This window comes from Ailuropoda melanoleuca, chromosome 2, assembly GCF_002007445.2.
Source record: "Ailuropoda melanoleuca isolate Jingjing chromosome 2, ASM200744v2, whole genome shotgun sequence".
In the NCBI taxonomy this organism is placed as follows: Eukaryota; Metazoa; Chordata; class Mammalia; order Carnivora; family Ursidae; genus Ailuropoda; species Ailuropoda melanoleuca.
This window is the reverse complement of record NC_048219.1, coordinates 11,169,009-11,180,771: the sequence shown is the minus strand read 5'-3', so window position 1 is coordinate 11,180,771 and position 11,763 is coordinate 11,169,009. Positions and strand designations below refer to the sequence as shown.

Here is an 11,763-nt window from a genome sequence, read left to right as displayed (position 1 = left end):
ATATGCACATCGAGGGCTGGGAAGAACCGAGGCTCAGAGGAAACTCTCAGGAACAGTGGCTCTTGTTTTTAATCCTCGATGACCTCTCACTTCCTCTCCTCTCCCCTCTGTGATGTCCTCCTGTCCAGTTCCAGCTGCGCTCAGGGCAAAGCCTCTTGTGAGGCTGCTTCTAATAGACCCCCTCCCACACATAATTGTTAAAATAGAAGATAATTTCATTTATATTTTTACTGATTACAAAAATAGTAAGTCCATGGTAAAAAAAATTATGATTTTATGTATTTATTTATTTATTTGTTTGAGAAAGAGAGAGAGCACAAGCTGGGGAAGGAGCAGAGGGAAAGGGACAAGCAGACTGTGCTGAGCATGGAACCCAACAGCGGGCTTGATCCCACGACCCTGAGATCATGACCTGAGCGGATATCAAGAGTGGGACACTCAACCAACTGAGCCATCCAGTTGCCCTGTAAAAAAAGGAAAAAAAGAAAAGAAAAAAATTAAGTAAAAAAAGAAAATTGAGATTACATGTTACTTTACCCAGAGATAATCACTATTGATGTTGGGTGATTTTCCTTCCTGATTTTTTTTTTTTTCAAGTAGGCTCCCAGCGTGGAGCCCAACTCGGGGCTTGAACTCATGACCCTGAGATCAAGACCTGAGCTGAAATCGAGTTGGATGCTTAACCGACTGAGCCACCCAGGTGCCCCTTCCTGATTTCTTTTTAATGCATGTGTCCCAGGGTGTTAAATGCAAGCGTCCTGTCATTTTGCCTCTAGAGGACAAGAACAAATGCCAAGGGCCACCCAGGCAGGGCGTACGGAAGCATGGAGAAACTGGTTCTACCCTCATTAACCCATCACCCACCTCTTGTCATCATGGAGTGTGTGTGTTAGATAGACACAGATAGAGACACAGAGACAGAGGAGAGGCTGGCTGGAAGGGATTTCTTTTGGAGAGGATTATTGATTATTGTCTGTTCCCACTGCAACAATCCCCTCTACTCAGAAAGGAGGGATAAAGGTGTGTCTCCTCCTCTCTTTAGAGCAGGGGACTTGGAGACCGCTTGGCAAGTTTGAGATGTGCCTCAGGGGTCCACGGGCCAAAGAGAAAGGCAAGTCTAAGGCAACAGCCCCTCTTCTATCACCACACTCCCCCCTCTCCCCCGGCCCCTGGCAGAGAGCTTGTCATGCTGAATTGTGAGTGTCCACTGAGTTGTCTGCCTCCCCAACTTGACCTGGAAACCTCTTTCAGACTGTCTGGGTCTTGTACCCACTGTCCCTGCAGAAAGCCTGGCACTTGGTCAATGCTTGATAAATGTTCTGGTGAACGGATGAAAGACTGACTAGAAAGCAGAAAGAACAAGGTTTTGGAGCCAGCCAGATCCAAGTTCAAATTCTGCCTCTGCCACTTTCCAGCTATGTTCTCTTTGGGGAAGTCGCATCATCTCTCTAACCTCATTTTCTCCCTTGTAAAATGAAACCCATTGAGTATCTGTTCATTATGAAACAGAGCTTTTTTCCCCCCCCCCGCCCTGAACCCTCATTTTATTCTGACACAGATCAGAGGCGCCCCCCAACACCCTGCCCAGCGAGCAGGACCCTCGTTCCTTCCCCCAGCCATAGGCCCACTGGTGGGGGTGCAGCGGTGCCAGCCAGCACAATGGGCACGGGCTCTCAGTAGCCAGAGCCAGGGACCTGGGCCAGGCCTGTCACGGCTCCTTCTTGCAGGAACACAACCCCAGCTGCTCCTCTAGGAAGGAGCTCTACTCTCTCAGAGAGTCGATGCAGTCCAGCTGCTGGAAGGAGCAAGCCAGGAGGCTGCTGGGGTCAGGCAGCCTGCGCTCCGGGGCCCTCGAGGCCCGACTGTGCAGTGGGGCCGGCACCCGCTGCGGCTTCTGCTCCAGCACATCCAGTCTTGACTGAAGCCTCTGCACCACCTCTTCTACCGCACCGTCCGTTCCTGTCGTGGGGTGCGGGGCTACCCTGGGAGTCCTTTACTTGGGCAGGCAGAGCACACCGTCTGCGGATGGGCTGTGCCCTTCCCGACCCTGGCACCCGTGGTGTTGACGCGGTGCGGGGGACAGGTCCCCCCTCCAGCACGGCATTCGTCCACGTCTGTCTGGCAGGTGTCGCCCTGCCATCCTGCAGGGTGGTGACAGCTGCCTGGCTGGACAGAGCTCCCTCCATTCTGGCATGATGGCTGGCGTATTGCTGCTCCACAGGCCCTGGGGAGCCTGCTGGTCCTTTTCCGGCCCGGGCAGCTGGCGGAGCGAAGCCTGGGGGAGGCCGGCCCAGGGCTGTGGCGGTAGGCAGTCCTGTGGATGGTGCGGTAGGTGCTGCAGGCTTGGTGCCGTCACAGATGGTGAGGAAGGGTTGGTACATCTGCTGCTTGAAAGACTCAGACTCGGAGCCCCTGGGAGCCCCGATGGCGCACACCCTGCAGCCAGGCCAGTAGACAGGCTCGGTGCCAGCCACTGCCAGCAGCGGAACCACACCAGGAGCAGCTCTCTGGACTCGCACATGGCCCGTGTCTGCGGGGAAGATGGCCTGGTCTTCAGGATGGCCACCGGAGCGGGGAGCACACTGAAACAGAGTTTTTAATGAAATGAGATTGAGCATTGGCACATAGTTGGTGTTCCAGCAATGACGAACGAATAAAGACACGGTAGTCTTAGAAACTGCAAACTGGCGGGGCCTCCTGAGAATTTCCCGTCTGAGTTGATACAGTGCTGGTATTTCCAGATTCTGGTTTCCTTCCCTGCTCCTTCCTCAGTCCCCACCGTCATCATCATCTTTCGCAGCAACAAGAGCTGCTGGTTGTATGGCAAGTTACAGAAGTTCTATGACTTGGTCTCATGGAAATCCCACCACAGTTCTGAGGTCTATATTATAATTCCCATTCCACAGATGGAACCTGGGCCTAGAGAGGGTGTATGAGTTGCCCAAGGGCACAGAGATATGAGACTTGAGGGCACTGCTTTTGGCCTTCCTTCAAGGAATTGATGTAACATATACCAGCACCCACTGTGTGCACAAGGTAAGTGCAGACATGTAAACAATTTCTTTTGCAGGGGGGCAGTCGGCTGGCGCACAGGTCCAGTTCACTTTTTCTATCTCTACGGCTTCGGTCAAGTTCCTTCACTTCTCTGGGCCTTAATTTCTTCATCTGTAAAATGGGAACTAAGATGATAGTCTCGTAGGAGACAGTGTCACGCTCTCAGGCAATCACTGCTGGGAAAACAGAGATAATGTATTTATGTAGCATAGCGTCTGGCACAAGTAAGCACTCAGTGAATTGTAGCTGATTCTTCGTTATTGTCACCTAGATGTCAGCCAGGGGCCTCCTGACCCCTTGACATCTTCACAGGTTGAGCCCAAGTACCTACAGCAAGACCGTCTCCAAGATGACTGCAAATCCCCGGGTGATTTGAATTCTCCGATCCAGCTCTGGCTTCGACCTGTACTGTCTTTGGTCAACACTACACAAAAATCGATGTAAAACTTGGCCCCTTCCACTAGTTCCACAAACACCCCAGTCAAGGTAGCCTTAGTGAGTATCAGAGACTTTTATTTAAGGTTTCCAGGGATGGGAGACAGGGAAGGGATCACATCATAGCTACAAAAACACCTCAGGGTGAACTAAACGTAACCTGGTTCCCAAGATGGCCTCCGCCTGCTCTTCTGCTTCCGCCCCATTGTCCCCAGCCCCTTAGCCTTGGGACGGTTGCCGTAGTTTGGCTATTGTCTCCAATTCTTTCTACCTAAGGAGCTCTCCAATTTCCACTCCAGGCATGATCCCGCTGTGTGAAGCCTTAGAGGTTGGGGGTGAGGGGCTGGGTGGCGGTGGTTGGCTTCCCCTCCTATCTCCCCCTCACCCACCCACCCCACCCCATAAGTAAAGCTCTACAGGGCGCTCCTCGGCCTTCAGGAAGCCCCCACAAGGATGGGAGGAAATATTTGCTATCATTCCTGGTAGTTGATGCTGGTGGGTGGGTGATCCTGGCTGGCTGGCTGGCTGCCAACCCGCCTCCCCCCTACTCCCCACCCTCGGTTTCCTGCCCATCTCCCAAACCAGTGTTCTGGTAGATTCTCTTGAGCGCTTGGTAGCTTAAAACACCCCGTGTCGTTTTAGGAACAAATTCAAATCCTAGTCCGCTTCCTTGTTGCCTCCACAGCAGCTGCCCCTCAGAGCTTCAAAAGCAAACCTTCACCTTCAACAGCTTTTCAAAGTATTTTTCCAAAGAAAGCCATTCTCTTCCCTAGGACAGGAGGTCACACGCTGAGGATCTAGGGATCTGGTCCGCAGGAATGTTTTTAAAAAAATCAAATCAGGGGCGCCTGGGTGGCACAGCGGTTAAGCGTCTGCCTTCGGCTCAGGGCGTGATCCCAGCGTTTTGGGATGGAGCACCACATCAGGCTCCTCCGCTATGAGCCTGCTTCTTCCTCTCCCACTCCCCCTGCTTGTGTTCCCTCTCTCGCTGGCTGTCTCTATCTCTGTCGAATAAATAAATAAAATCTTTTAAAAAAAATAAAATAATCAAATCAACATTTAAAAATTGAGAGATTACACATGAAAATCTGGATTTGTGCCTTTTCTTGTCAACTCATAATATCTGGCATCATCTGGCATCATCTGACATTCCCCCCAAGGAGCATGGTGGCCTGAATGGAGAGCAGGGTCCCTGCCCTTTAACACAGGTTTTTCTTATGCCCTCATCCAATGGCCTTATTTCTTCTGCTTGATCCCTGCACGTTTTCAACTTTGTGACCTTTGCCAAAGGGCGTTTCTGGACAGTCTCCACCCTCCACTGCATTATTGCAATCAGATTGGGTCTATGAATTTGCTAGGTTCGCAAAGGGCACCCTAAGCAGAAAATACAGCAACAGCAGTCACTTAAGCATGCAAGCGGTTACTGTTCCTGGAAAGGGAAAGGGTCCCGAGGGACTGGGTCTCTGGTGCGAGGGGGCAGTGGGGCTGGAAAGGGTTAAGCTGGGGCTTGGTTCTGAAGGGCCATAATGCTCTCTCACAGGGCACCGGGAGCCAGTGTGGGGTTCATAGCAGGGGCACCGCATGAGGTGTGCGTAGGACAAAAGAAGCTGGGAAACTCATGGGCAGGATGGATTGAAACCCTCCCATCCCCCCCATCCCCCATCCCCCCCTCCATCCCCGCAGAAGGCCCAGCGAGAGGCTAAGGCAGTGGTCCAGGAGAGCCAGGGATGCTGCGGCCAGGCGCGCGACAGCAGCGGTGGGAATGGCCGGGAGGATGGCAAGGGAGGGATTCCAGAGACTGCGTTGCTCAGGAATGGATGGGTACGCTTGACCTTGACGGAAAACACTTGCAGGCGCTGCGGCTGCAAAGTGCTAGCCTCCTCCCCTTCCCCACCCCCACGCCGCTGCGGACTGCGGCGGAATCCCGGGCCCTCGCCTCTGCGCCCTCCCGCGCCTCTGCGGCACGCGAGGGGCGGGGGCGGCAGGGTGGCGGGGATGCCCGTCTTCCCTGGAAGGCCGGAGAAGAGGGTGGGGAAGGAGGCCGGTCACGTGGCGCCGCCACCAGGCGCAGCCGGATTGGTGGTCCCGCAGCCGCTCCTGCCCGGCTGCTCGGGTTTCCAGGCATGCAGCAGCCCCTCCCGTGTTCCCCTCGGAGGGGATGCTCTGGCCCAGCGCAGAGCAGGGTAGGGCAGGGGCCGAGCTCCCCCTGCCCTGTAAAACGCTGCCAGGTGCCTGGATTCTCGCCGCGATCCTCACTGCTGCTGAGGTCTGATCATTGTCTCCGTGAACACATCCCTTCTCTGCTTCTCTCATGCCTTGCCCCATCTGTCCCTCTTCCTACCGTCCTACCTGAAGGCCAGCTTTGTCAGGACTGGCTGAAGCAGGTTTCTGTTACTTGCCAGGATTTTGCAGCTTTGGGCACATCAGTTAACCTGGTTGGAGGTGGGGAAGATTCAAACACCATTGTGGAAAAAAACCTGATAGCCATGTCCGTCTTGCTGTCCCCCATCAAATCTATGACTGAAACCTATTAAATTTACCTCCACAATATTTCTTAAACCTCAATATCTAGTATTTTCCCTCAGCATTTATCCCGATTTGCACCTGTATATTTGTGATCTTTTTTTGTACGTACGGTAGGCTCCCTGAGAACAAGGACCTCGTCTTTTTGCTCATCATTGTATCACCAACACAGTACTGGCACACAGTAGGTGCTTGATAAATTTTTATTAAGAGAATAGATGTATGGCAAGTCCTGTGCTAGGTACTAGGTGTGGAGGGGGACACATTTTAAGATGAGACCCCAGTTCTATCCTCAAGAGGTCATCTAGGTAACAAACATGCACTGAGGCCCTTCTAGGCTAGCCCCTGAGCGGGGCTGGTGCGCAAGATGAGTAAGACACCATTTCTACTGCCTTCTTCCCTCATCTGGAGGGATCACACAAGACCAACCTAGATAATAAGACTCTGGTATTAGAAGGGTCAAGTGTGGTAGTGTACAATGACTCTAGAGTCAGACGAGTCCAGAGTTTAGAATCAAATGATCTGGCTTCCCAGGCCAGCTTTGCCTCCTTCTGGCTGGATGACCACAAGTCTCTTCTCTCTCTGAGGCTCCATCTTTTCATCTTAAAAACAGGAGATAACAGGGGCACCTGGGTGGCACAGCGGTTGAGCGTCTGCCTTCAGCTCAGGGCGTGATCCCGGCGTTATGGGATCGAGCCCCGCGTTATGGGATCGAGCCCCACATCAGGCTCCTCTGCTATGAGCCTGCTTCTTTCTCTCCCACCCTCTGCTTGTGTTCCCTCTCTCGCTGGCTGTCTCTATCTCTGTCAAATAAATAAATAAAATCTTAAAAAAAAAACGGGAGATAACAGTACTGTCTAAAAGGGCTGAGAGATACGAACAAGATAAGTGAAATCACTAAGTGCCAGGTTGTACAATGGTGCTGCATAGGTGGGTGACCATGTCTCCTACTTTGCCCAGAACAGGGCAGCTGACACCTGTTGAACCAGGGCAATTAATCATAGCAGTCTCTTTCATTCTCAGAAGTGTCCTGGTTTGCACAGTAAATTATGTGGTCATCCTAGTAATAGGTGTGACACTAGAGTTATCCCCATTGTGCCCTGGAGACACAAAGGTGGGAGGGTGTCCGGGCTAACTGAAGGAAGGGGGGCTGGGACTATGGAAATGAGCTTGGAAGTATGCATGTGATTATGCCAAGTGAAGAGAGATAGGAAAGGCATAACAGGCAGAGGGACCAGCATTTGCAAAGGAGACAAAACTTGGTAATTTGGGGCATGTTTAGATAACATCAAGAAGGCCCAATGGTGCCCGCGTGACCGCTTTGGCAGCACATACACTGATATTGGAACAATACGGAGAAGATTAGCATGACCCCTGAGCAAGGATGACATACAAATTTGTGAAGTGTTCCATTTTTTAGGGGGCGCGTGGCTGGCTCAGTTGGTAGAGCATGTGACTTTTGATCTCGGGGTCATGAATTCAATCCCCATGTTGGGTGTAGAGATTACTTTAAAAAAAAAGAAAAGAAAAAGAAAAGGCCAAATGGCTCTATTCTAAGAGGCATGGAAGGAGATGGGGCTGACAGTGGGAACTGTAGAAGGCATTGACATGAGCTGGTGGCTTCACAAAAGAGATCAATTGAAGGGCTGCGGCCAGAGTCCAGGCAAGAGACATAATAAGGCCTGTAGCTGGGTAAGGTTCTATAAGCCCTTGAGAGGTAAACTGGACTTGGATGTGGGGGTTGGAGGGCAGGTCAGGGGCAGGAGACCTCCCAGGTGCATGGGGAGGCCATTCACTGAAGCAGGTGGGGAGAAGGGAGGGCTAGGAAACCCAGAGACAGGAGGCGACCCAGATTCGACTTGTGACATTCACCACTCTTGATCCAGAGGACAAGAGTAGGGGTCATAAGAGGTAGAGGTCACTTCTGAGGCCAGGGGAAGGAGCTGGGGCCCAGTCAGTATTCAGGTGACATCTGATTGAAATTAGCTTTCAGAGCAACCTTGAAAGGCAAGAGAAAGCCCAAAAATAGAGCCTCAAGTAAAGAAAGCAGATTTTGCAGACCAACTTCATTGTATATATTGCTCTCCTTGATCAAAATGTTCCTACAGTGCCCCACTACCCAACAGAATAAAAGCTGAGGTCCTGGTGCTCAAGGCTTCTGGTGACCTGGCCCCAACCTATCTCTGGTGAAGGGCTTGTATTTCACATGGTCATGTTTGGCCCCTCCCTTCTTCTGGAAACACAAGAATTACTCCTCTCTTGGTCCACCCATATGGTCCAGGCGGGATCTATCAATTTTGGCACCCCCTTCCCCCTGATTAAGGGTGTGAGTCAGCATGTGACCAAGCCTGGTCAATCAGAATTCTCCTGAAGGATTTGGGGGATTTGGAACAAAGGGAAGAGAATTTCTCATCTCTCTGGTGAGGAAGCTAGGAGGCGTGAGGTGGGGATTGCTGTTGGGCACAGTTCCAGCCTGGAGAGGCAAGTGGTCTGAAAAACCAAAGTAGGGAGAAGAGAGGGCTATTGTTTCATAGGTACAGGGTTTCGGTCTGAGAGAGAAAAAAAGTTCTGGAGATGGATAGTGGTGAAAGTCGCACAAACAATGTGAATCTACTTAATGTCACTGAATCACACACTTAAGATTGGTTACAATGGTATTTTATGTAATGTACGCTTTACCACAATTCAAAGAAGAAGAAGGAGGGGAAGGAGGACGAAGAGCTGCCAGGCAGACAAGCAAAGTTGAAAGCCGGAGGTGGGCAGGTGGCTCCCAGGTGTAGCTGGTCCTTGGGCCCAGGTGCTGTAGTACTTGTCTCCAGGGGTTGCATGAGCCAAAAAACGTACTCTTTTGGCATAGGCTAGTTCATGTTGGGCTTCTTTTCCTCGCATCTGCTGGAGTCCTAACACAGAAACCTCCCGTACTCTCTTCTCTCTCACATCCTTTCAGACATTCTCTACTCTTGTCACACCCTGCTGCCCACACTTCCTCAGACCAATCCTGTGTCTCCTCCTGGGCCTCTCCTCCAGGCTCCCTCTGTCCCTTCCCCTACTTACAAGTGTCAACTCCTACTCATCCTTGGAGACCCAGCTCAAAGGGCTCCTCCTCAGAAAGCCACCCCTGACCACAAGGCTTGCCATGCCTTGCTCTGAACGTGCCTTCCTTTTTGTACATGTCTTTGTCATCTAGTATCCCAATGACCTGCTTACTTGTCTGTAACCCTCATCAGGCTACGTTGTTCATCTCCATGACCCTTGTGTCTGACAAACAGCCTAGCACAAAGTATCCCAAGTGTTTACTGAAAGGGTGAATAGATGAGTAAGAATTCTTCTTTTTCTCATGCCATCTCCCTGAGTCACTACTCAGTTTCTACCAAGAGGGGACATGGAAAAAAAACAATGTGGGAGGAATTGCTTTAGTCCCTCGATTCAAGGGTGATGGATCCAGGAGGGAAGAAAACCCAGTAGAAATGGGGCCATTGCAAAGTTCAGTGGCATTTACGAGAAATCAGCTTTCTGCCAAATCACTGACGGTGGCAGCTTTGAGCTGAGGCAGTTTGTTTGGGTGCCAGTGCCAAGACAAGCAAACATTCAGCGTGTTGAGCTTTTCAGCAAGCTTGGATTCTGACAGCTGCACAGGGAGAAGCACCTAAAAGCCATCTGGGCCTGCCTGGAATCAGGGGTCCCCATCTCCTTCAACACAATCCGACCCAAGAAACAAGACAGCCCTCTCCTCCACCCTTCGTCCCCACCCCGGGCACACACCTTCTCAAAGGGGGCCCTGTAGCTGATCAGGACATTTGGCACTAAGGATAGAGTAAAAAATAATGACAGGGAACTGTGGCTTTGATCATATTGCTTACTAACTAGTCCATGGCTCCCCTCTACAATCCTCTGCCTCCCTTGCAGGTCGATTCGGCTCGTATGACAAATTCCAGGTAATAGTCTGAAGGGAAGTAATGAGTGCCATTTCCAGGCTGGAGTATTTAATTGCCAGTGTGCAACCTTCCAGCAACCTTTCCCTTATTAAGGCTATCCTGAAAGCCTTGTGTGGAGGTTGTGGAGGTGAGGATGGAAGAGCCTGGACCTCTGAGTTACCCAGTGGAACAGAGGATATGTATCTTCAAAAGTGCCTTGATCCGTATCAGGCGTTGCTTGAGTGAGAAAAAATAGACCATTGTTATGTAAGCCATTGAGCTATTTGGGCTGTTTGTTACCACAGCAAAGCCTTGCCTATTCTGACCAATAGATAGAAATTAATTATTTTAGCCATCCAGTATCAAACCTCCTTCTTTGAGGAGAACATTTCCCCTCCTTATGGTTTTGCCATATCCAGTGGTCACTTCTCTATTCTTTCCTGATTTCTCAGCAGCATTTGTCACAACTGACCACTCCCCCCCCCCCGAAACACTTTATCTTGGTGTCTGTGACATCACACCTGCCTGGTTTTTCTCCTCTCACAGCCCCTATTTCTTTGTTCCCTTTGCTGGCTCCTCTTCTACTGTTTCACCTCAAAAGTTTGAAGTTTCTCAGGGCTTATTCCTGGGGACCTTTCTCATAGTTTTACATGCCACCCGTGAGAAAGACACCTGGTACCTTCCACTATTCACTCCACCACTCTCTATTAATCACAGAGCCCTGTTTTTAGCTGGGCACGTTGCTAGTTAAAAGACTATATTTCTCAGTATAGCCATGGGACGATGTTTCGGCTGATGAGATGTAAGCAAAAATGTGTGGGACTTCCAAGACAATCTCTTAAAAAGAAAAGGGTGCACTTTCCCCCTTTCTCCTCCCTATTTCCAAAGGTGGAACATAATGAGGTAACCTTAAGATTGGAAACCAAGCGCTCAGTGTAGCAGAACAGGCCTGGACTGCCTACCTTTGGACCTCTTTTTTGTGAAGAGAGAAATAAATCTCCAAGTGCCTGAGTGGCTCAGTCAGTTAAGCGGCTGCCTTGGGCTAGGGTCATGATCCCAGGGTCCTGGGATTGAGCCCCATATCTGCTCCCCCTACTTGTGCTCTGTCAAATAAATAAATAAAATCTTAAAAAAAGAAAGAAAGAAAGAAATTTCTATTGTAATTTTTTTTTCTTTGACTATGTGCTACTGAACCCAACCCTAATGGACCATTTCTGCTGCTGTTGTAGTTGCATGCTTGCCTCCCATCAGGAAGCCTGCCTAGAGCACAAGAAAGACACTTCCAGGGGAAAAAAGGGTGCTTGGCCTCCTTCCACAAATTTGAAATAGCCAAGCTACCAGGAGGATGGTGGGGTTTTGGGGGGTGGTGGGCCTGGCAATACAGTTTATTAGCTCATAGCACGGAATGCTAGATTAAGGAATTTGGGCTTTATTCTGTAAATCCCTTGCAGATAGGAGGTCCTGTCTGTCTTATCTAGTAATGCCTCCACTTTGTAGATACTTAATGAATGACTATATTCTTTATTAATTAATGCTGTTAACTTAATCAGCAGAAGTAGTGTTGGAAGGTGGACCAGTTGGGAATCACCATGTGATCTATCCTCGCCTATGTTCTACAGCTGAAGTAACCTCAGTATCATTTGCTATAAGGGGCAATCAGCCTATCCGTGAGGAAAGGCAAGCCGAAAACTGCACCTCGGCGAGGAGAACGGTCGGGCTGACGGAATTGGGGGAGGGGGCCAAGAAAAGCAGTTGGATTAGCGCCTCCTCAAAATGGCTGCCCTGGAACCCCGTGACCAGGAGGAGGCGGAGCTCCGCCCCAGCACGCCCGGCCCCA

General features: G+C 50.7%; 1 non-coding gene and 1 pseudogene across 1 annotated transcript; one reads left to right on the top strand and one right to left on the bottom strand.

The window, feature by feature from the left end:
* Positions 1 to 410: 410 nt before the first annotated feature.
* Positions 411 to 4,383, bottom strand: LOC100480502 (annotated as a pseudogene).
* Positions 4,384 to 7,324: 2,941 nt separating this feature from the next.
* On the top strand, positions 7,325 to 7,431 carry LOC117801202. Its single transcript, XR_004623732.1, has one exon. It is a non-coding gene; the product is annotated as a U6 spliceosomal RNA (small nuclear RNA).
* Positions 7,432 to 11,763: the final 4,332 nt, after the last annotated feature.